Source organism: Aristolochia californica, unplaced genomic scaffold, assembly GCF_029961685.1.
Source record: "Aristolochia californica isolate CCGP_79_NKW_82.1479 unplaced genomic scaffold, dmAriCali1.0.hap1 SCAF_7, whole genome shotgun sequence".
Classification (NCBI taxonomy): domain Eukaryota; kingdom Viridiplantae; phylum Streptophyta; class Magnoliopsida; order Piperales; family Aristolochiaceae; genus Aristolochia; species Aristolochia californica.
In genome coordinates, this window is record NW_027182268.1 from 23950638 (window position 1) to 23977875 (window position 27238).

Sequence of the window (27238 nt, forward strand, 5' to 3'; positions counted from 1 at the left end):
GTTTTTTTTTACTGTTCCAAAGTTACTATTCAAAAGTACTATTCATTTTTACTATTCATGATTACTATTCATGTTTACTGTTCACTCGTCAAAAAGAAATAGTATCAAAATAGTGCCAAATAGGACAAAAGCTAGAGGCTTGGAATTATTCGGCTACGCTCCGATGTAGAAAACGAAACAGAGCTGTGCTCTCTCCGTTGAAGCAGCCATGGAGACACAACGGTTAAAAGGCACGACTTGGGGCCCTCTGGAGACCATGAGGACCACATCGATGGAATTGCCCACATGGTGGTAGGCCGGCAAGAATAGGGTCAAACCCCGAAGAAGTTCTAAGTAGCAGCAGAAGTCATGTTGGGCCTATTAGATAGCTATGAAATAGACGCAAACGAGTACAGAGCAGTGACATGTGGTAGGAAGCAGGAGTGATATGATAGTGAAATGATAGGACTGTCGAAATGTAACTGTAGGAATAGTATTGTGTGAGTCATCGATGTTTTTTCGCTGCCTATAGCCAGTGAGTAAGTAGAATTCCCTAGGATTCTAGTTCCGCTACCTTCATCCCTAGGTTCTCTTCCACTGCGTGTGCAAGTCTATTAGACACTTTATGTCATTGATATCATAGCAATAGTACTTTTGGTATCAGTATTCCACTGTTAGAGTCTGCTAGAGACTCTTCCTATTTAAAGAGTTGTAAGACTTCTCCAATTAACCCGTAACATGCAGAATTCTCATGTATGTCTCCTCGTTCTGAAAGAACTAAAAGACTATCGAATAGTGACTATAGGGTTGAGAGCAATACCGTGAGTGTGGCAATTGCTGCAGCTAGGTCCGTCATGGTGCTACTGAGGGGATCCATTTTACCTGTTTGTAACACAAGAAAATTCTTGAGTAAGAGTATCAGGTAAATAGTTTTTATCTCCTTTAATGTGTTCAACAGTAAAATTAATGTGTTCAATAGTAAAAGAGAATTGAAAGAACCATTGCTGCTAACGGAGCAATCTACCGCGACAAAGTGAATCTTCTAAATTTCTTGTCATAAAACCGACAAAATTTTTACAGTCAGTTCTCACCAGAAATTCTTTGGGAGCGAGATAAATATAAAATTTTTTTATCCCATTCTTTACTGATAAAATTTCTTTTTCAAAGGAATGATAGTTTGTTTCAGCAGATGAAAATGTTCCTGATGTATATTTGCATATTCATTCAGAATCATTGATTTTGCATTTTAGGACTGCTGCCCAAGTGTGATCAGAGGCGTCAGTTTCTAAAATCCGTTTTTCATCTGGATCGGGTAGAGTTAACACCTGGAGGTGTTTCATCATTTGTTTGATCTGGATTACTTCTAGACTATCAGTGGGTGTCCATTCCCATTTGACGTCTTCTTTAGTTTCTTTTGAAAGGGTTTCCTAATTTCTGATAAATTCTTTATGAATTGTTCAGCATATCTTAGGCATCCTAAGAAACATTGAAGTTGTTTTATATCTTTAATTTCATTAGGAAAAGCAGCTAGTTTATCCAGAATATGATTTTGAAGAATGATTTCTCCTTTTGAGATGTTTAGACCTAAGAAATCTCTCTTGGTTTTAAACAACTCTGATTTCTTTTTGCTGAGTGCTATCCCAGCATTTTTTAAGACAGTTAAGACCTTTAGTAATTGCTCTTTATGTTGATCCTTGGTTTCAGAAAAGACTAGGATGTCATCAATATAAACTAAGCAAAATTTAAAGAATGGTTTGAGGATATCATCCATTCTTCTTTGAAATATGTTGGGTGCTTGTTTTAACCCAAAGGGCATTACAAGCCACTCATAATGTCCTAAAGGACAATTGAATGCAGTAAGGGGAATAGCTCTTTCGGTTAGACGAATTGGCCAAAACCCGGATTTGCAATCAAATTTAGAAAACCATTGTTTTCCTCTTATGGCAGTTATTAATCTTTCTTTGTTAGGAAGATAGTAGTCATCCATTTTTGTGGCTTCATTAACCTTTTTATAGTTAATGACCATTCTAGCTTTTCCTCGTTTTATCTCTGCATGATTCCGTACCAGGAAAGCAGTAGATGTATGTTGAGAATAACTTGCATGGATTAAACCTTGAGCTAGCAAGTCATTTATCTGTGTTGAGAATTCTTCAACATCAGAAGGAGTGTAAACCATAGGTTTTTCTCGGATTTCTTTTTTAGGATCAAGAAGTTCGAGGTTGGCATATGGTTTTTGCTTATGCCACCATACTAAGGGTTTCTCAGAACAAGTGGACTCTAGAAGTTGCTGAACTTCAGATTTACCGGACTCAGCGAGGAGCAGAGTTTCTAAGGGAGGAATCTCATCACCACGCTTGCTGCATTTTTTGAAGACCTGATGGAGGACAACTCCATTGCCAGAAATGGCATAGGCTTCAGTGGGTTTTACTGCATAGACAAATATGGCAGTATTATCGATTTCACGTTGACTACGACATCGAAGTTTATAGTAGGCTGGTGTTTGCTCTACAGGGGCATGAAACATGAGCCATTAATTTCCTAGGACTAAATCTGGTCCCGAGTTTATGTTTGATCCTAAACTAATGAGTTTTGGAATCATAAAATTTTAACCTCCAATGTCGAGATGAATGTTTCGGGCTTCGGCAGGAAGAGAGATAGTTTCTCCGGAGCCAACGGTTACTTGAAGAGGTACTTCAAGGGGTTTCCCTAGATCCGTGGGAAGTAGATTTTGTCTGGCTAGACAATATGAACTTCCTATATCTATGAGAGCGTGTATATGGAATTTGATATATCCGGGTAGTTTAAGCATGACCGTGATATAAGAATTTCCAGATGCTACAAGCTCTGCGTTTATGCGGATACTCATTCAGAGAAGGTGCCTGAAGAGTCCGACATGTTCTTTGAGTTTTCCGAGGAGGAGGATCAGTTTCGAGATGAAGTTCATATACTTCATCTTCTGACTAGATGTCATCATAATGAATGATTTCCAATCCATTTTCTTCGGCTAGTAACATGTAACTACTGTACCGCCATTGTTGTTTATCATTTGGACAATCTTTTGCAAAATGTCCTTCTTTCTGGCATATCCAGCATTTGCATTTGCTTGGGGTTTTCCCCTTTGGGCAGTATGCATTTGACCCTTTACTGGATGTGGTAGGGCCAAAATTTGTTCTTTTCTTAAAGTATCTCTTTTTAGGAGTATACCTGGTTGTAGAACTTTTTTGTATCCTAAATTTTTTCTGTTGAAATTTCTTAGGATATTTTCGTTGCTTATGGGAGATGGTTTTACAACCATAAGCTCCTACATTTTTGTTCTGAGTTGAACAACATAATGTTTTTTTATTTGCCTTACTACTTTCTTTTGTAGTTTTTGGGCTTCACAAAGATTTGCCAACATGTCTTGTACAAATCGATGTCTTCTTCCTAAAGTATCAATGTTTAGGAAATTATCCATGGTTAAAGTACCATGTTCTGGATTGTTTTGCCAATATTTTGTAACGTAGTCTTTTTCAGCTACATGTGCAAAAGGTTCTGGCAATTTTGCATAAAATTTAGACAGATAAGGTTTCTGGTCTTCTTTTTGCATTTTATAGAAGTAACTTGCAAACTTGCAGTAATACTTCTCATAAAAACAAATGTTACAGATTTGTAACTTGTTTAATTTCTGAAGAGCTTCTAAACGTTTTCTTTGTTTAGTACTCTCATTGTAGGCTTCTAGGGTTGGATGTATTTCTAGAAATTCCTTTGATATCTTAGCCACTAATCCTTTTAAGATATTGGCTATCGATATTGAGGTATTAGCTCATTTTTGGTCTTCGGGAAGGTTGTCCCACCAATGAGCTACATTACCCTGTAAAGCATGGGTAAAGAAATTAAATGCTGATTCTTGGTTCCAAGATTCATGCATATTTACAGCATTGCTCATGCTTCTTTCCCAATATTTAAGGACTTTTTCTCCATCCTTGGGGCAATCCAGGTTGAGGTAAAATCCAAAAGGGTTTATGCTATCAATGGTTTGGTGTCCCTTAGTAGCATTTGAGGGATCGACATTTGTGTATTTTGTCGCATACCTTTGTCCTCCCAGGGATATTTTCGAGTGGGAGAAATTTTCTCATTCTTGAGGATGAACCGCAGTACGGTTTCGGAAGTTATCTTGAAAGCTATCTTCCATGTGGGTGGGCAATCGTCGGTGGGTGGGCTTCGTGGTAAGGTTTTGCAATCGTCGGGAAAAGGGGGAGGCGGGCAATTTTTAACCTAGTGTTGACTTCCAATCCATAAGTCATTTCTTACAAAAGTATAGCCCGTTATGCATGACAAATCACTTTACAATCATCTATGATTGTTAGATCAAATTTTTGAAAATGGGCAAAATAATGACTTGTTAGACTCGGGTAAATATCCCACTGCACGTTCACTTGAGAATTTAATGAGCGTTTGTTACTCTCTTTAAAAGCTTTGGATCCATAGGTCATTTGAATCTTTAACATGTTTCAAACATGCATATCCATTTTTAAAACATGTGTAGAAAAAATCTCCTTCATGTAAAATTCCAAGCTATTAGGGCTGGACTAATGGAATTTCCCAAATTTGGATAACAACACTTTTGTGTTCATTTGTGGTATGTGAATAAATATTTTTTATTTACATTAGTTATTGTTTTAAAATTTTTCAACACATCAATTATAAAATTTTTAATTTGTTGTGATCTATTTGCCTTTTCTTTTTACGGGATGAAGGAAAGCGAAAACTCAAAGTTCTGATTTAAGAAAAAAGTGTACATCTAAAATGGAAATGCACAATGCGCAAATGTAGAGAGAGATAATTCCAAAGAGTGTCTGTAATTTTTAGGGATTGTAAGCACTTTTTCGTTTTTATATCTAAGGTTTTGCAATCGTTGGGAAACGGGGGAGGCGGACGATTTTTAACTGAGTGTTGACTTCAAATCCCTAAGTCATTTCTTAGAAAAAAAATAGCCCGTTACGCATGACAAATCACTTTACAATCATCTATGATTGTTAGCTCAACTTTTTGAATATTGGCAAATTAATGACTTGTTTGACTCGGGCAAATATCCCACCGCACGTTCACTTGAGAATTTAATGAGCGTTTGTTGTTCTCTTTAAAAGCTTTGGATCCATAGGTCATTTGAATGTTTAACACGTTTCTGGCATGCATATCCATTTTTAAAACATGTGTAGAAAAAATCTCCTTCATGTAATATTCCAAGATATTAGTTTTGGACTAGTGGAATTTCCCAAACTTGGATAACAAAACTTTTGTGTTCATTTGTCGTGTGTGAATAAATTTTCTTCATTTAATTTTTTTATTGTTTTAAAATTTTTCCTTCCATCAACTATGAAAATTTCATTTTGCTGTGATTTATTTGCCTTTTTTGTTTACGGGATGAAGGGTGAGCGAAAAACTCGAAGTTTTGTTTTAAGAAAAATGTGTACATCTAAAATGGAAATGCACAATGCACATATGTAGAGAGAGATAATTCCAAAGAGTGCCTATAATTTTTAGGGATTGTCAGCACCTTTTCGTTTTTATATCTCAGGTTTTACAATCGTCGGGAAAAATGGGTAGCGGAGGATTTTTAACTGAGTGTTGAATTGCAATCCATAAGTCTTTTCATACAAAAATATAGCCCGTTATGCATGATAAATCACATTACAATCATCTATGATTAATTATGTCAGCTATTTCCAAATGGGCAAAATAATGGCATGTTTGACTCAGGAAAATATCCCACCGCAAGTTCACTTGAGAATTTAATGAGCGTTTGTTATTCTTTTTAAAAGCTTTGCATCCATAGGTCATTTGAATCTTTAACATGTTTGAAACATGCATATCCATATTTAAAAGCTTTAACATGTTTCAAACATGCATATCCATTTTTAAAACATGTGTAGAAGAAATCTCTTTCTTGTAAAATTCCAAGTAATTAGGGTTAAACTCGTGGAATTTCACAAACATGGATAACAAAACTTTTGCGTTCATTTGTGTTGTGTGAATAAATTTTCTTTATTTACATTTGTTATTGTTTTAAATATTTTCCATACATCTACTATAAAATTTTTGTTTTGTTGTGAGCTTTTTGCCTTCATTGTTTTCAGGATGAAGGGAGAGCGAAAACTCAAAGTTTTGATTTAAGAAAAAAGTGTACATCTAAAATGGAAAAGCACAATGTACAATTGTAGGGAGAGATAATTCCAAAGAGTGTCTGTAATTTTTAGAGATTGTAAGCTCTTTTTAGTTTTTATATCTCATGTTTTGCAATCGTCGGGAAAAATTGGTGGCAGAGGATTTTTAACTGTGTGTTGAATTGCAATCCATAAGTCATTTCATACAAAAATATAGCCCGATACGCATGATAAATCACTTTACAATAATCTATGATTGTTATATCAAATTTTTGAAAATAGGCAAAATAATGACTTGTTAAACTCGGGTAAATATCCCACCGCACGTTCACTTGAGAATTTAATGTGCGTTTGTTATTCTCTTTAAAATATTTGGATCCATAGGTCATTTGAATCTTTAACATGTTTCAAGCATGCATATCCATTTTTAAAACATGTGTTGAAAAAATCTCCTTCATGTAAAATTCCAAGCTTAATAGGGTTGGACTAATGCAATTTCCCAAACTTGGATAACAAAACTTTTGTGTTCATTTGTGGAGTGCGAATACATATTTTTTATTTACAATAGTTATTATTTTAAATATTTTCCACACATCAACTATAAAATTTTTATTTTGTTGTGATCTTTTCTGCCTTTTTTGTTTACGGGATGAAGGGGTAGGGAAAACTCAAAGTTCTGATTGAAGAAAAAAGTGTACATCTAAAATAGAAATGCACAATGCACAAATGTAGAGAGAGATATTTCCAATGAGTGTTTGTATGTTTTCGGGATCGTATGCACTTTTTCGTTTTTATATCTAAGGTTTTTCAATCGTCGGGAAACGGGGGAGGCGGGCGATTTTTAACTGAGTGTTGACTTAAAATCCCTAAGTCATTTCTTACAAAAAAATAGCCCGTTACGCATGACAAATCACTTTACAATCATCTATTATTGTTAGCTCAACTTTTTGAATATTGGCAAAATAATGGCTTGTTTGACTCGGGCAAATATCCCACCGCACGTTCACTTGAGAATTTACTGAGCGTTTGTTATTCTCTTTAAAAGCTTTGGATCCATAGGTCATTTGAATGTTTAACATGTTTCTGGCATGCATATCCATTTTTAAAACATGTGTAGAAAAAATCTCCTTCATGTAATATTCCAAGATATTAGTTTTGGACTAGTGGAATTTCCCAAACTTGGATAACAAAACTTTTGTGTTCATTTGTGGTGTGTGAATAAATTTTCTTCATTCACTTTTTTTATTGTTTTAAACTTTTTCCTTACATCAACTATGAAATTTTCATTTTGCTGTGATCTATTTGCCTTTTTTGTTTACGGGATGAAGGGAGAGCGAAAAACTCGAAGTTTTGTTTTAAGAAAAATGTGTACATCTAAAACGGTAATGCACAATGCACATATGTAGAGAGAGATAATTCCAAAGAGTGCCTATAATTTTTAGGGATTGTAAGCACCTTTTCGTTTTTATATCTCAGGTTTTGCAATCGTCGGGAAAAATGGGTTTTGCGTAGGATTTTTACTGAGTGTTGAATTGCAATCCATAAGTCATTTCATACAAAAATATAGCCCGTTACGCATGATAAATCACATTACAATCATCTATAATTAAATATGTCAGCTTTTTGCAAAAGGGCAAAATAATGGCATGTTTGACTCGGGAAAATATCCCACCGCAAGTTCACTTGAGAATTTAATGAGCGTTTGTTATTCTTTTTAAAAGCTTTGCATCCATAGGTCATTTGAATTTTTAAAATGTTTGAAACATGCATATCCATATTTAAAAGCTTTAACATGTTTCAAACATGCATATCCATTTTTAAAACATGTGTAGAAGAAATCTCTTTCTTGTAAAATTCCAAGTAATTAGGGTTGAACTCGTGGAATTTCACAAACATGGATAACAAAACTTTTGTGTTCTTTTGTGTTGTGTGAATAAATTTTCTTTATTTACATTAGTTATTTTTTTAAATTTTTTCCACACATCATCTGCAAAATTTTTATTTTGTTGTGATATATTTCCCTTTTCAGTTTACGGGGTGAAGGGAGAGCGAAAACTCAAAGTTCTGATTTAAGAAAAAAGTGTACATCCAAAATGGAAATGCACAATGCACAAATGTAGAGAGAGATAATACTAAAGAGTGTCTGTAATTTTTAGGGATTGTAAGCACTTTTTCGTTTTTATATCAAAGGTTTTGCGATCGTCAGGAAAAGGGGGAGGCAGGCGATTTTTAACTGAGTGTTGACTCCCAATCCATAAGTCATTTCTTAAAAAAATATAGCCCGTTACGCATGATAAATCACTTTACAATCATCTATGATTATTATGTCAACTTTTTGGAAATGGGCAAAATAATGGCACGTTTGACTCGGGAAAATATCCCACCGCAAGTTCACTTGAGAATTTAATGAGCGTTTGTTATTCTTTTTAAAATATTTGCATCCATAGCTCATTTGCATCTTTAACATGTTTCAAACATGCATATCCATTTTTAAAACATGTGTAGAAGAAATCTCTTTCTTGTAAAATTCCAAGCTATTAGGGTTAAACTAGTGGAATTTCACAAACATGGATAACAAAACTTTTGTGTTCATTTGTGTTGTGTGAAAAAATTTTCTTTATTTAAATTTTTTATTGTTTTAAATTTTCACCATAGATCAACTATAAAATTTTTGTTTTGTTGTAAGCGTTTTGCCTTTTTTGTTTTCGGGATGAAGGGAGGGCGAAAACTCAATGTTTTGATTTAAGAAAAAAGTGTACATCTAAAATAGAAGAGCACAATGCACAAATGTAGAGAGAGATTATTCTGAAGAGTGTCTGTAATTTTTAGGGATTGTAAGCTCTTTTTAGTTTTTATATCTCAGGTTTTGCAATCGTCAGGAAAAATTGGTGACAAAGGATTTTTAACTGAGTGTTGAATTGCAATACTTAAGTCATTTCATACAAAAATACAGCCGGTTACGCATGATAAATCACTTTACATTGATCTATGATTGTTAGATCAAATTTGTGAAAATGGGCAAAATAATGACTTGTTAGACTCGGGTAAATATCCCACCGCACGTTCACATGAAAATTTAATGAGCGTTTGTTATTCACTTTAAAAGCTTTGGATCCATAGGTCATTTGAATCTTTAAAATTTTTCAAGCATGCATATCCATTTTTAAAACATGTGTAGAAAAAATCTCCTTCATGTGAAATTCCAAGCTATTAGGGTTGGACTAATGGAATTTCCCAAATTGGATAACAAAACTTTTTTGTTCATTTGTGGTGTGTGAATAGATATTTTTTATTTACATTTGTCATGATTTTAAATATTTTCCACACATCAACTATAAAATTTTTATTTTGTTGTGATCTTTTTGCCTTTTTGTTTCCGGGATGAAGGGGGAGTGAAAACTCAAAGTTCTGATTTAAGAAAAAAATGTACATCTAAATTGGAAATTCACAATGAACAAATATAGAGAGAGATATTTCCAAAGAGTGTATGTATGTTTTAGGGATCGTATGCACTTTTTTCGTTTTTATATCTAAGGTTTTGCAATCGTCGGGAAACGGGGTAGACGGGCGATTTTTAACTGAGTGTCGACTTCAAATCCATAAGTCATTTCTTACAAAAATAAAGGCCGTTACGCATGACAAATCACTTTACAATCATCTATTTTTTTTAGCTCAACTTTTTGAATATGGGCAAAATAATGGCATGTTTGACTCGGGCAAATATCACACTGCACGTTCACTTGAGAATTTAATGAGCGTTTGTTATTCTCTTCAAAAGCTTTGGATCCTTAGGTCATTTGAATCTTTAACATGTTTCAAGCATGCATATCCATTTTTAAAACTTGTGTAGAAAAAATCTCCTTCATGTAAAATTCCCAAGATATTATTAGTTTCGGACTAGTGGAATTTCCCAAACTTGGATAACAAAACTTTTGTGTTCATTTGTGGTGTGTGAATAAATTTTCTTCATTTATTTTTTTTATTGTTTTAAATTTTTTCCGTACATCAACTATAAAATTTTCATTTTGTTGTGATCTATTTGCCTTTTTTGTTTACGGGATGAAGGGAGAGCGAAAGACTCGAAGTTTTGATTTAATAAAAATGTGTACATCTAAAACAGAAATGCACAATGAACATATGTAGAGAGAAATAATTCGAGAGAGTGTATGTAATTTTTAGGGATTGTAAGCACTTTTTCGTTTTTATATCTCAGGTTTTGCAATCGTCGGGAAAAATGGGTTGCGGAGGTTTTTTGACTGAGTGTTGAATTGCAATCCATAAGTCATTTCATACAAAAATATAGCCCATTATGCATGATAAATCACATTACTATCATCTATGATTATTATGTCAGCTTTTTGCAAATGGGCAAAATAATGGCATGTTTGACTCGGGTAAATATCCCACCGCAAGTTCACTTGAGAATTTAATGAGCGTTTTTTATTCTCTGTAAAATCTTTGCATCCATAGCTCATTTGCATCTTTAACATGTTTCAAACATGCATATCCATTTTTAAAACATGTGTGGATGAAATCTTTTTCTTGCAAAATTCCAAGCTGTTAGGGTTAAACTAGTGGAATTTCCATAAATTTGATAACAAAACTTTTGTGTTCATTTGTGTTGGGTGAATAAATTTTCTTTATTTATATTTTTTATTGTTTTAAATTTTTTCCATGCATCAGCTATAAAATTTTCATTTTGTTGTAACCTTTTTGCCTTGTTTGTTTTCGGAATGAAGGGAGAGCGAAAAGTCTAAGTTTTGATTTAAGAAAAAAGTTTACGTCTAAAATGGAAATGCACAATTTTAGAGAGAGATAATTCCAAAGAGTGTCTATAATTTTTAGGAATTGTAAGCTCTTTTTAGTTTTTACATCTCAGGTTTTGCAATCGTCGGGATAAATTGGTGGTAGAGGATTTTTAACTGAGTGTTGAAATGCAATCCAAAAGTCATTTCATACAAAAATATTGCCCATTACGCATGATAAATCACTTTACAATCATCTATGATTGTTAGATCAAATTTTCGAAAATGGGCAAAATAATGACTTGTTAGATTCGGGCAAATATCCAACTGGACCTTCACTTGAGAATTTAATGAGCGTTTGTTCTTCTCTTTAAAAGCTTTGGATCCATAGGTCATTTGAATCTTTAGCATGTTTCAAGCATGCATATCCATTTTTAAAACATGTCTAGAAAAATTCTCCATGAAGTAAAATTCCAAGATATTAGTTTTGGACGATTGGAATTTCCCAAACTTGGATAACAAAACTTCTGTGTTCATTTGTGGTGTGTGAATAAATTTTCTTCATTTACCTTTTTTATTGTTTTAAATTTTTTCCGTACATCAACTACAAAATTTTCATTTTGTTGTGATCTATTTGCCTTTTTTGTTTACGGGATGAAGGGAGAGCGAAAAACTCCAAGTTTTTAAGAAAAATGTGTACATCTAAAATGGAAATGCACAATGCACATATTTAGATAGAGATAATTCCAAAGAGTGTCTGTAATTTTTAGGGATTGTCAGCTCTTTTTAGTTTTTATATCTCAGGTTTTGCAATCGTCTGGAAAAATTGGTGGCAGTGGATTTTTAACTGTGTGTTGAATTGCAATCCATAAGTCATTTCATACAAAAATATAGCCTGTTACGCATGATAAATCACTTTACAATCATTTATGATTGTTAGATCAAATTTTTGAAAATGGGCAAAATAATGACTTGTTGGACTCAAGTAAATATCCCACCGCACGTTCACTTGAGAATTTCATGAGCATTTGTTATTCTCTTTAAAAGCTTTGGATTCACAGGTCATTTGAATCTGTAACATGTTTCAAGCATGCATGTTCATTTTTAAAACATGTGTAGAAAATATATCCTTCATGTAAAATTCCAAGCAATTAGGGTTGGACTAATGGAATTTCCCAAACTTGGATAACAAAACTTTTGTGTTCATTTATGACGTGGGAATAGATATTTTTTGTTTACATTAGTTATTATTTTAAATATTTTCCACACATCAACTATAAATTTTTTATTTTGTTGTGATCTTTTTGCTTTTTTTGTTTACGGGATGAAGGGGGAGCGAAAACTCAAAGTTCTGATTTAAGAAAAAAACGTACATCTAAAATGGATATGCACAATGCACAAATGTAGAGAGAGATATTTCCAAAGAGTGTTTGTATGTTTTAGGGATCGTATGCACTTTTTCGTTTTTATATCTAAGGTTTTGCAATCGTCGAGAAACGGGGAGGCGGGCGATTTTTAACTGAGTGTTGACTTCAAATCCATAAGTCATTTCTTACAAAAATATAGCCCATTATACATTACAAATCACTTTACAATCATCTATGATTGTTAGCTCAACTGTTTGAATATGGGAAAAATAATGGCTTGTTTGACTAGGGCAAATATCCAACCGCACGTTCACTTGAGAATTTAATGAGCGTTTGTTATTCTCTTTAAAAGCTTTGGATCTTTAGGTCATTTGAATCTTTAGCATGTTTCTAGCATGCATATCCATTTTTAAAACATGTGTAGAAAAAATCTCCTTCATGTAAAATTCCCAAGATATTATTAGTTTTGGACTAGTGGAATTTCCCAAACTTGGATAACAAAACTTTTGTGTTCATTTGTGGTCTGTGAATAAATTTTCTTCATTTAATTTTTTTATAATTTTAAATTTTTTCCGTACATCAAATATAAAATTTTCATTTTGTTGTGATCTATTTGCCTTTTTATTTTACGGGATGAAGAGAGAGCGAAAAACTTGAAGTTTTGACTTAAGAAAAATGTGTACATCTAAAACGGAAATGCACAATGCACATATGTAGAGAGAGATAATTCCAAACAGTGTCTGTAATTTTTAGGGATTGTAAGCACTTTTTCATTTTTATATCTCACGTTTTACAATCGTCGGGAAAAATGGGTTGCGGAGGATTTTTAACTGAGTGTTGAATTGCAATCCATAAGTCATTTCAAACAAAAATATAGCCCGTTCGGCATGATAAATCACATTACAATCATCTATGATTATTATGTCGGTTTTTTGCAAATAGGCAAAATAATTGCATGTTTGACTCGGGTAAATATCCCACCGTAAGTTCACTTGAGAATTTAATGAGCGTTTGTTATTCTCTTTAAAAGCATTGCATCCATAGCTCATTTGAATCTTTAACATGTTTCAAACATGCATATCCATTTTTAAAACATGTGTGGATGAAATCTCTTTCTTGCAAAATTCCAAGCTATTAGGGCTAAACTAGTGGAATTTCACAAAATTGGATAACAAAACTTTTGTGTTCATTTGTGTTGGATGAATAAATTTTTTTTAATTATATTTGTTATTGTTGTAAATTTTTTCCATAAATCAACTATAAAATTTTCATTTTGTTGTAAGCTTTTTTCCATCTTTGTTTTCAGGATGAAGGGAGAGCGGAAAGTCAAAGTTTTGATTTAAGAAAAAAGTGTACATCTAAAATGGAAAAGCACAATGCAAAATTGTAGAGAGAGATAATTCCAAAGAGTATCTGTAATTTTTAGGGATTGTAAGCTCTTTTTGATTTTTATATCTCAGGTTTTGCAATCGTCGGGAAAATTTGGTGGCAGAGGATTTTTAACTGAGTGTTGTATTCCAATCCATAAGTCATTTCATACAAAAATATAGCCCGTTATGCATGACAAATCACTTTACAAACATCTATGATTGTTAGATTAAAATTTTGAAAATGGGCAAAATAATGACTTGTTAGACTCGGGTAAATATCCCACCGCACGTTCACTTGAGAATTTAATGAGCGTTTGTTAATCTTTTTAAAACCTTTGGATCCTTAGGTCATTTGAATCTTTAACATGTTTCAAGCATGCATGTCCATTTTTAAAACATGTGTAGAAAAAATCTCCTTCATGTAAAATTCCAAGCTATTAGGGTTGGAATAATGGAATTACCCAAACTTGGATAACAAAAATTTTGTGTTCATTTGTGGTGTGGGAATAGATATTTTTTATTTAAATTAGTTATTATTTTAAATATTTTCCACAGATCATCTCTAAAATTTTTATTTTGTTGTGATCTTTTTGCCTTTTTTGTTTACGGGATGAAGGGGGAGCGAAAACTCAAAGTTCTGATTTAAGAAAAAAGTGTACATCTAAAATGGAAATGCACAATGAACATATGTAGAGAGAAATAATTCCCATGAGTGTCTATAATTTTTAGGGATTGTAAGCACTTTTTCATTTTTATATCTCAGGTTTTGCAATCGTCGGGAAAAATGGGTTGCAGAGAATTTTTAACTGAGTGTTGAATTGCAACCAATAAGTTATTTCAGACAAAAATATAGCCCGTTACGTATGATAAATCACATTAGAATCATCTATGATTGTTTTGTCAGCTTTTTCCAAATGGGCAAAATAATGGCATGTTTGACTCGGGTAAAAATCCCACCGCAAGTTCACTTGAGAATTTAATGAGCGTTTGTTATTCTCTTTAAAAGCTTTGAATCCATACCTCATTTGCATCTTTAACATGTTTCAAACATGCATATCCATTTTTAAACTGTGTGGATGAAATCTCTTTCTTGCAAAATTCCAAGCTGTTAGGGTTAAACTACTGGAACTACCCAAAATTGGATAACAAAACTTTTGTGTTCATTAGTGTTGGGTAAATAAATTTTCTTTATTTATATTTGTTATTGTTTTAAATTTTTTCCATACATCAAGTATAAAATTTTCATTTTGTTGTAAGCTTTTTGCCTTGTTTGTTTTTGGGATGAAGGGAGAGCGAAAAGTCAAAATTTTGATTTAAGAAAAAATTGTACATCTAAAATGGAAAAGCACAATGCACAATTGTAGACAGAGATAATTCCAAAGAGTGTCTGTAATTTTTAAGGATTGTAAGCTCTTTTTAGTTTTTATATCTCAGGTTTTGTAATCGTCTGGAAAAATTGGTGGCAGAGGATTTTTAACCGAGTGTTGAATTGCAATCCATAAGTCATTTCATACAAAAATATAGCCCGATACGCATGATAAATCAAATTACAATCATCTATGATTATTATGTCAGCTTTTTGTAAATGGGCAAAATAATGGCATGTTTGACTCGGGTAAATATCCTACCGCAAGTTCCCTTGAGAATTTAATGAGCGTTTGTTATTCTCTTTAAAAGCTTTGCATCCATAACTCATTTGCATCTTTAACATGTTTCAAACATGCATATCCACTTTTAAAACATTCGTGGATGAAATCTCTTTCTTGCAAAATTCCAAGCTGTTAGGGTTAAACTACTGGCACTGTCCAAAATTGGATAACAAAACTTTTGTGTTCATTAGTGTTGGGTGAATAAATTTTCTTTATTTATATTTGTTATTCTTTTAAATTTTTTCCATACATCAACTATAAAATTTTCATTTTGTTGTAAGCTTTTTGCCTTGTTTGTTTTCGGGATGAAGGGAGAGCGAAAAGTCAAAGTTTTGATTTAAGAAAAAATTGTACATCTAAAATGGAAAAGCACAATGCAAAATTGTAGACAGAGGAAATTCCAAAGAGTGTCTGTAATTTTTAAGGATTGTAAGCTCTTTTTAGTTTTTATATCTCAGGTTTTGCAATCGTCGGGAAAAATTGGTGGCAGAGGATTTTTAACCGAGTGTTGAATTGCAATCCATAAGTCATTACATACAAAAATATAGCCCGTTATTAATGATAAATCACTTTACAATCATCTATGATTGTTAGATCAAATTTTTCAAAATGGGCAAAATAATGACTTGTTAGACTAGGTAACTATCCCACTGCATGTTCACTTGAGAATTCAATGAGCGTTTTTTATTCTCTTTAAAATATTTTGATCCATAGGTCATTAGAATTTTTAACATGATTCAAGCATGCATATCAATTTTTAAAACATGTGTAGAAAAAATCTCCTTCATGTAAAATTCCAAGCTATTAGGGTTGGACTAATGGAATTTCCCAAACTTGGATAACAAAACTTTTGTGTTCATTTGTGGTGTGTGTATAGATATTTTTTATTTAAATTAGTTATAATTTTAAATATTTTCCACACATCAACTATAAAATTTTTATTTTGTATTGATGTTTTTGCCTTTTTTGTTTACGGGATGAAGGGGGAGCGAAAACTCAAAGTTCTGATTGAAGAAAAAAGTGTACATCTAAAATGGAAATGCACAATGCACAAATGTAGAGGGAGATATTTCCAAAGAGTGTCTGTATGTTTTAGAGATCGTATGCACTTTTTCGTTTTTATATCTAAGGTTTTGCAATCGTCGGGAAACGGGGGAGGCGGGTGATTTTTAACTAAGTGTTGACTTCAAATCCATAAGTCATTTCTTACAAAAATATATGCCGTTATGCATGAAAAATAATGGCTTTTTGCAATCATCTATGATTGTTAGCTCATCTTTTCGAATGTGGGCAAAATAATGGCTTGTTGGACTCGGGCAAATATCCCACCGCACGTTCACATGAGAATTTAATGGTCGTTTTGTTATTCTCTTTAAAAGCTTTGGATCCGTAGGTCATTTGAATCTTTAACATGTTTCTAGCATGCATATCCATTTTTAAAACATGTGTAGAAAAAATCTCCTTCATGCAAAATTCCAAGATATTAGTTTTGGACTAGTGGAATTTCCCAAACTTGGATAACAAAACTTTTGTGTTCATTTGTGGTGTGTGAATAAATTTTCTTCATTTAATTTTTTTATTGTTTTAAATTTTTTCTGTACATCAATTTTAAAATTTTCATTTTGTTGTGATCTATTTGCCTTTTTTGTTTATGGGATGAAGGGAGAGCGAAAAACTCGAAGTTTTGATTTAATCAAAATGTGTACATATAAACCGGAAATGCACAATGCACATTTGTAGAGAGAGATAATTCCAAAGAGTGACTATAATTTTTAGGGATTGTAAGCACTTTAACGTTTTTATATCTCAGGTTTTGCAATCGTCGGGAAAAATGGGTTGCGGAGGATTTTTAACTGAGTGTTTAATTGCAATCCATAAGTCATTTAATACAAAAATATAGCCCGTTACGCATGATAAATCACATTACAATCATTTGTGATTATTATGTCAGCTTTTTGCAAATGAGCTAAATAATGGAATGTTTGACTCGACTAAATATCCCACCGCAAGTTCGCTTGAGAATTTAATGAGCGTTTGTTATTCTCTTTAAAACCTTTGGATCCATAGGTCATTTGAATCTTTAACATGTTTCAAGCATGCATTTCCATTTTTAAAATATGTGTAGAAAAAATCTCCTTCATGTAAAATTACAAGCTATTAACGTTGGACTAATCGAATTTCCCAAACTTGGATAGCAAAACTTTTGTGTTCATTTGTGGTGTGGGAATAGATATTTTTTATTTACATTAGTTATTATTTTAAATATTTTCCACGAATCAACTATAAAATTTTTATTTTGTTGTGATCTTTTTACCTTTTTTGTTTATGGGATGAAGGGGGAGCGAAAGCTCAAAGTTCTGATTTAAGAAAAAAGTGTACATCTAAAATGGAAATGCACAATGCACAAATGTAGAGAGAAATATTTCCAAAGAGTGTCTGTATGTTTAAGGCATCGTATGCACTTTTTCGTTTTTATATCTAAGGTTTTGCAATCATCGGGAAACGGGGAGGCCGGCGATTTTTAACTGAGTGTTGACTTCAAATCCATAAGTCATTTCTTACAAACATATAGGCAGTTACGCATAACAAATCACTTTACAATCATCTATGATTGTTAACTCAACTTTTTGATTATGGGCAAAATAAAGGCTTGTTTGTCTCGGGTTAATATCCCACCGCACATTCACATGAGAATTTAATGAGCGTTTGTTATTCTCTTTAAAAGCATTGGATGCATAGGTCATTTGTATCCTTAACATATTTCTAGCATGCATATCCATTTTTAAAACATGTGTAGAAAAAATCTCCTTCATGTAAAATTCCAAGATATTAGTTTTTGACTAGTGGAATTTCCAAAACTTGGATAACAAAAATTTTGTGTTCATTTGTGGTGTGTGAATTGATATTTTTTATTTACATTAGTTATTATTTTAAATATTTTCCACACATCAACTATAAAATTTTTATTTTGTTCTGATCTTTTTGCCTTTTTTGTTTACGGGATGAAGGGGGAGCGAAAACACAAAGTTTTGATTTAAGAAAAAAGTGTACATCTAAAATGGAAATGCACAATGCACAAATGTAGAGAGAGATATTTCCAAAGAGTGTCTGTATGTTTTTGGGATCATATACACTTTTTCTTTTTTATATCTAAGGTTTTGCAACCGTCGGAAAACGGGGGAGGCGGGCGATTTTAAACTGAGTGTTGACTTCAAATCTATAAGTCATTTCTTAGAAAAATATAGCCCGTTACGCATGATAAATCACTTTACAATCATCTATGATTGTTAGCTCAACTTTTTAATTATGGGCAAAATAATGGCTTATTTGACTCGGGCAAATATCCCACCGCACGTTCACTTGAGAATTTAATGAGCGTTTGTTATTCTATTTAAAAGCTTTGGATCCATAGGTCATTTGAATCTTTAACATGTTTCTAACATGCATATCCATTTTTAAAACATGTGTAGAAAATATCTCCTTCATGTAAAATTCCAAGATATTAGTTTTGGACTAGTGGAATTTCCCAAACTTGGATAACAAAACTTTTGTCTTCATTTGTGGTGGGTGAATAAATTTTCTTCATTTACTTTTTCTATTGTTTTAAATTTTTTCCGTACATCAACTATAAAATTTTCATTTTGTTGTGATCTATTTGCTTTTTTTGTTTACGGGATGAAGGGAGAGCGTAAAACTGGAACTTTTGATTTAAGAAAAGTGTGTACATCTAAAATGGAAATGCACAATGCACATATGTAGAGAGAGATAATTCCAAAGAGTGTATGTATGTTTTAGGGATCGTGTGCACTTTTTCGTTTTTATATCTAAGCTTTTGCAATCGTTGGGAAATGGGGGAGGCGGGCTATTTTTAACTGAGTGTTGACTTCAAATCCATAAGTCATTTCTTACAAAAATATAGCCCGTTACGCATGACAAATCACCTTACAATCATCTATGATTGTTAGCTAGACTTTTTCAATATGGGCAAAATAATGGCATGTTTGAGTCGGGCAAATATCCCACCGCACTTTCACTTGAGAATTAAATGAGTGTTTGTTATTCTCTTTAAAAGCCTTGGATCCATAGGTCAGTTGAATCTTTTACTTGTTTCTACCATGCATATCCATTTTTAAAACATGTGTAGAAAAAATCTCCTTCATGAAAAATTCCAAGATATTAGTTTTGGACTAGTAGAATTTCCCAAACATGGATAACAAAACTTTTGTGTTCATTTGTGGTGTGTGAATAAATTTTCTTCATTTACTTTTTTTCTCGTTTTAAATTTTTCCCGTACATCAACTATGAAATTTTCATTATGTTGTAATCTATTTGCCTTTTTGTTTACGGGAAGAAGGGAGAGCGAAAAACTCGAAGTTTTGATTTAAGAAAAATTTTTACATCTAAAACGGAAATGCACAATGCACATATGTAGAGAGAGATAATTCCAAAGATTGTCTGTAATTTTTAGGGATTGTAAGCACTTTTTCGTTTTTAAATCTCAGCTTTTGCAATCAAGGGGAAAAATGGGTTGCGAAGGATTTTTAACTGAGTGTTTAATTGCAATACATAAGTCATTTCATACAAAAATATAGCCCGTTACGCATGATAAATCACTTTACAATCATCTCTGATTATTATGTCAGCTTTTTTCTAATGGGCAAAATAACGGCATGTTTGACTCCGGTAAATATCCCACCGCAAGTTCACTTGAGAATTTAATGGGCGTTTGTTATTCTCTTTAAAAGCTTTGCATCCATAGCTCATTTGCGTCTTTAACATGTTTCAAACATGCATATCCATTTTTAAAACATGAGTGAATGAAATTTCTTTCTTTCAAAATTCCAAGCTATTGGTGTTAAACTAGTGGAATTTCCCAAAATTGGATGACGAAACTTTTGTGTTCATTTATGTTGGGTGAATAAATTTTCTTTATTTATAATTGTTATTGTTTTAATTTTTTTACTTACATCCTTGTTTGTTTTCGAGATGAAGGGACAACGAAATGTCAAAGTTTTGATTTAAAAAAAAAGTGTACATCTAAAATGGAAAAGCACAATGTATAATTGTAGGGAGAGATAATTCCAAAGTGTCTGTAATTTTTAGGGATTGTATGCTCTTTTTAGTTTTTATATCTCAGGTTTTGCAAACGTCGGGAAAAATTGGTGGTAGAGGATGTTTCACTGAGTGTTGAATTGCAATCCATAAGTCATTTCATACAAAAATATGTTGCGTTACGCATGATAAATCACTTTAAAATCATCTATGATTGTTAGATCAAATTTTTGAAAATGGGCAAAATAATGACTTGTTAGACTCAGGTAAATATCCCATCGCACGTTCAGTTGAGAATTCAATGAGCATTTGTTATTCTCTTTAAAAGCTTTGGATCCATAGGTCATTTGAATCTTTAACATGTTTCAAGCATGCATATCCATTTTTAAAACATGTGTAGAAAAAATCTCCTTCATGTAAAATTCCAAGCTATTAGGGTTGGACTAATGGAATTTCCCAAACTTGGATAACAAAACTTTTGTGTTCATTTGTGGTGTGTGAATAGATATTTTTTATTTACAATAGTTATTATTTTAAATATTTTCCACACATCAACTATAAAATTTTTATTTTTGTTGTGATCTTTTTGCCTTTTTTGTTTACGGGATGAAGGGGGAGCAAAAACTCAAAGTTCTGAATTAAGAAAAAAGTGTACATCTAAAATGGAAATGCACAATGCACAAATGTAGAGAGAGAAATTTTCAAAGAGTGTCTATATATTTTAGGGATCGTATGCACTTTTTTATTTTTATATCTAACGTTTTGCAATCGTCGGGAAATGGGGGAGGCGGGCGATTTTTAACTGAGTGTTGACTTCAAATCCATAAGTCATTTCTTACAAAAATATAGCCCGTTACGCATGAAAAATCACTTTACAATCATCGATGACTGTTAGCTGAACTTTTTGAATATGGGCAAAATAATGGCTTGTTTGACTCGGGCAAATATCCCACCGCAAGTTCACTTGAGAATTTAATGAGCGTTTGTTATGCTCTTTAAAAGCTTTGGATCCATAGGTCATTTGTATCTTTAACATGCTTCTAGCATGCATATCCATTTTTAAAACATGTGTAGAAAAAATGTCCTTCATTTGAAATTCTAAGATATTAGTTTTGGACTAGTGGAATTTCCCAAACTTGGATAACAAAACTTTTGTGTTCATTTTTTGTGTGTGAATAAATTTTCTACATTTAATTTTTTTATTTTTTTAAATTTTTTCCGTACATCAACTATAAAATTTTCATTTTGTTGTGATCTATTTGCCTTTTTTGTTTACGGGATGAAGGGAGAGCGAAAAACTCAAACTTTTGATTTAAGAAAAATGTGTAAATCTAAAATGGAAATGCACAATGCACATATGTAGAGAGAGATAATTCAAAAGAGTGTCTATAATTTTTAGGGATTGTAAGCACTCTTTCATTTTTATATCTCAGGTTTTGAAATCGTCGAGGAAAATGGGTTGAGGAGGATTTTTAAGTGAGTGTTCAATTGCAATCCATAAGTCATTTCATACAAAAATATAGCCCGTTACGCATGATAAATCTCAATATAATCATCTATGATTATTATGTCAGCTTTTTGCAAATGGGCAAAATAATGGTATGTTTGACACGGGTAAATATCCCACCACAAGTTCACTTGAGAATTTAATGAGCGTTTGTTATTCTCTTTGAAAGCTTTGCATCGATAGCTCATTTGCATCTTTAACATGTTTCAAACATGCATATCCATTTTTAAAACATGTGTGGATGAAATCTCTTTCTTGCAAACTTCAAAGCTATTAGGGTTAAACTAGTGGAATTTCCCAATATTGGATAAAAAAACTTTTGTGTTCATTTGTGTTGGGTGAATAAATTTTCTTTATTTATATTTGTTACTGTTTTAAATTTTTTCCATACATCAACTATAAAATTTTCATTTTGTTGTAAGCTTTTTGCCTTGTTTGTTTTCGGGATGAAGGGAGAGCGAAAAGTCAAAGTTTTGATTTAAGAAAAAAGTGCACATCTAATATGGAAAAGCACAATGCACAATTTTAGAGAGAGTTAATTCCAAAGAGTGTCTGTATGTTTTAGGGATTGTAAGCTCTTTTTAGTTTTTATATCACAGGTTTTGCAATCGTCGGGAAAAATTGGTGGGAGAGGATTTTTAACTGAGTGTTGAATTGCAATCATAAGTCATTTCGTACAAAAATATAGCCCGTTACGCATGATGAATCACTTTACAATCATCTATGATTGTTAGATCAAATTTTTGAAAATGGGCAAAATATTGACTTGTTAGACTCGGGTAAATATCCCACCGAACATTCACTTGAGAATTTATTGAGCGTTTGTTATTCCTTCAAAAGCTTGGATCCATAGGTCATTTGAATCTTTAACATGTTTCAAGCATGCATATCCATTTTTAAAACATGTGTTGAAAAAATCTCTTTCATGTAAAATTCCAAGCTATTAGGGTTGGACTAATGGAATTTCCCAAACTTGGATAACAAAACTTTTGTGTTCATTTGTGGTGTGTGAATAGATATTTTTTATTTACATTAGTTATTATTTTAAATATTTTCCACACATCAACTATAAATTTTTTATTTTGTTGTGATCTTTTTGCCTTTTTTGTTTACGGGATGAAGGGGGAGCGAAAACTCAAAGTTCTGAATTAAGAAAAAAGTGTACATCTCAAATGGAAATGCACAATGCAAAAATGCAGAGGGAGATATTTCCAAAGATTTTCTGTATGTTTTAGGGATCGTATGCACTTTTTCGTTTTTTTATCTAAGGTTTTGCAGTCGTTGGGAAATGGGGGAAGCGTAAGATTTTTAACTGAGTGTTGACTTCAAATCCATAAGTCATTTCAGAGAAAAATATAGCCCGTTACGCATGACAAATCACTTTACAATCATCTATGATTGTTAGCTCAACTTTTCAAATATGGGCAAAATATTGGCTTGTTTGACTCGGGCAAATATCCCACCGCACGTTCACTTGAGAATTTAATGAGCATTTGTTATTCTCTTTAAAAGCTTTGGATCCATAGGTTAGTTGAATCTTTAACATGTTTCTAGCATGCATATCCATTTTTAAAACATGTGTAGAAAAAATCTCCTTCATGTAAAATTCCAAGATGCTAGTTTTGGACTAGTGGAATTTCCCAAACTTGGATAACAAAACTTTTGTGTTCATTTGTGGTATGTCAATAAATTTTCTTAATTTAATTTTTAATTGTTTTAAATGTTTCCGTACATCAACTATAAAATTTTTATTTTGTTGTGATCTATTTGCCTTTTTTGTTTATGAGATGAAGGGAGAGCGAAAAACTCGAAGTTTTGATTTAAGAAAAATGTGTACATCTAACACGGAAATGCACAATGCACATATGTAGAGAGAGATAATTCCAAAGAGTGTCTGTAATTTTTAGGGATTGTTAGCACTTTTTCCTTTTTATATCTTAGGTTTTGCAATCGTCAGGATAAATGCGTTACAGAGGATTTTTAACTGAGTGTTGAATTGCAATCCATAAGTGATTTCATACAAAAATATAGCCCGTTACGCATGATAATTCACATTACAATCATCTATGATTATTGTGTCATCTTTTTGCAAATGGGCAAAATAACGACATGTTTGACTCGGGTAAATATCCCACTGCAAGTTCACTTGAGAATTTAATGACCGTTAGTTATTCTCATTAAAAGCTTTGCATCCATAACTCATTTGCATCTTTTACATATTTCAAACATGCATATCCATTTTTAAAACATGTGTGGATGAAATCTCTTTCTTGCAAAATTCCAAGCTATTAGGGTTAACTAGTGGAATTTCCCAAAATTGGATAACAAAACTTTTGTGTTCATTTGTGTTCGGTGAATAAATTTTCTTTATTTATATTTTTTATTTTTTTAAATTTTTTCCATACATCAACTATAACATTTTCAATTTGTTGTAAGTTTTTTGCCTTGTTTGTTTTCAGGATGAAGGGAGAGCGAAAAGTCAAAGTTTTGATTTAAGAAAAAAGTGTACATCTAGAATGGAAAAGCACAATGCACAATTATAGAGAGAGATAATTCCAAAGAGTGTCTGTAATTTTTAGGGATTGTATACACTTTTTAGTTTTTATATCTCAGGTTTTGCAATCGTCGGGAAAAATTGGTGCCAGAAGATTTTTAACTGAATGTTGAATTGCAATCTATATGTCATTTCATACAAAAATATAGCCCGTTATGCATGATAAATCACATTACAATCATCTATGATTAATTATGTCAGCTTTTTGCAAATGGGCAAAATAATGGCATGTTTGACACGGGTAAATATCCCACCGCAAGTTCACTTGAGAATTTAATGAGCGTTTGTTATTCTCTTTAAAAGCTTGGAATCTGTCGGTCAGTTGAATCTTTAACATGTTTCTAGCATGCATATCCATTTTTAAAACATGTGAAGAAAAAATCTCCTTCATGTAAAATTCCAAGATGCTAGTTTTGACTAGTGGAATTTCACAAACTTGGATAACAAAACTTTTGTGTTCATTTGTGGTGTGTGAATAGATATTTTTTATTTACATTAGTTATTATTTTAAATATTTTCCACACATCAACTATAAAATTTTTATTTTGTTGTGATCTTTTTGCCTTTTTTGTTTATGGGATGAAGGGGGAGCGAAAACTCAATGTTCTGATTTAAGAAAAAATTTTACATCTAAAATAGAAATGCATAATGCACAAATGTAGAGAGAGATATTTCCAAAGAGTGTCTGTATGTTTTAGGGATCGTATCCACTTTTTCGTTTTTATATCTAAGGTTTTGCAACCGTCGGGAAACGGGGGAAGCGGGCGATTTTTAACTGAGTGTTGACTTCAAATCCATAAGTCATTTCTTACAAAAACATAGCCCGTTACGCATGACAAATCACTTTACAATCATCTATGATTGTTAGCTCAACTTTTTGAATATGGGCAAAATAATGGCTTGTTTGACTCGGGCAAATATCCCACCGCACGTTCACATGAGAATTTAATGAGCGTTTATTATTCTCTTTAAAAGCTTTGGATCCGTAGGTCATTTGAATCTTTAACATGTTTCGAGCATGCATATCTATTTTTAAAACATGTGTAGAAAAAATCTCCTTCATGTAAAATTCCTAGATATTAGTTTTGGACTAGTGGAATTTCCCAAACTTGTATAACAAAACTTTTGTGTTCATTCGTGTTGTGTGAATAAATTTTCTTCATTTACTTTTTTTACTGTTTTAAATTTTTTCCGTACTTCAACTATAAAATTTTCATTTTGTTGTGATCTTTTTGCCTTTTTTGTTTATGGGATGAAGGGAGACTGAAAAACTCAAAGTTTTGATTTAAGAAAAATGTGTACATCTAAAACGGAAATGCACAATTCACATATGTAGAGAGAGACTATTCCAAAGAGTGTCAGTAATTTTTAGGGATTGTAAGCACTTTTTCGTTTTTATATCTCAGGTTTTGCAATCGTCGGGAAAAATGGGTTGTGGAGGATTTTTAATTGAGTGTTGAATTGCTATCCATAAGTCATTTCATACAAAAATATAGCCCGTTACGCATGATAAATCACATTACATTCATCTATGATTATTATGTCAGCTTTTTGCAAATGGGAAAAATAATGGCATGTTTGACTCGGGTAAATATCCCACCGCAAGTTCACTTGAGAATTTAATGAGCGTTTGTTATTCTCTTTAAAAGCTTTGCATCCATAGCTCATTTGCTTCTTTAACATGTTTCAATCATGCATATCCATTTTTGAAACATGTGTGGATGAAATCTCTTTCTTGCAAAATTCCAAGCTATTAGGGTTAAACTAGTGGAATTTCCCAAAATTGGATAACAAAACTTTTGTGTTCGTTTGTGTTGGGTGAATAAATTTTCTTTATTTATATTTTTTATTATTTAAAATTTTTTCCATACATCAACTATAAAATTTTCATTTTGTTGTAAGCTATTTGCCTTGTTTGTTTTCGGGATGAAGGGAGAGCGAAAAGTTGTAATTTAGATTTAAGAAAAAAGTGTACATCTAAAATGGAAAAGCACAATGCACAATTTTAGAGAGAGATAATTCCAAAGAGTGTCTGTAATTTTTAGGGATTGTAAGCTCGTTTTAGTTTTTATATCTCAGGTTTTGCAATCGTCGGGAAAAATTGGTGGTAGAGGATTTTTAACTGAGTGTTGAATTGCAATCCAGAAGTCATTTTATACAAAAATATAGCCCGTTAGGCATGATAAATCACTTTACAATTATCTATGATTGTTAGATCAAATTTTTGAAAATGGGCAAAATAATGACTTTTTTTACTCGAGTAAATATCCCACCGCTCGTTCACTTCAGAATTTAATAAGCGTTTATTATTCTCTTTAAAAGCTTTGGATCCATAGGTCATTTGAATCTTTAACATGTTTCAAACATGCATATCCTTTTTTAAAACATGTGTAGAAAAAACTCCTTCAAGTAAAATTCCAAGCTATTAGGGTTGGACTAATGGAATTTCCCAAACATGGATAACAAAACTTTTGTGTTTATTTGTGGTGTGTGAATAGATATTTTTAATTTACATTAGTTATTACTTCATATTTTCCACACATCAACTTTAAAATTTTTATTTTGTTGTGATCTTTTGCCTTTTTTGTTTACGGGATGAAGGAGGAGCGAAAAACTCAAAGTTCTGATTTAAGAAAAAAGTGTACATCTAAAATGGAAATGCACAATGCACAAAATGTAGAGAGAGATATTTCAAAAGAGTGTTCGTATGTTTTAGGTATCGTATGCACTTTTTCGTTTTTATATCTAAGGTTTTGCAATCGTCGGGAAACGTAGGAGGCCGGTGATTTTTAACTGAGTGTTGACATCAAATCCATAAGTCATTTCTTTCAAAAATATAGCCCGTTATGCACGATAAATCACTTTACAATCA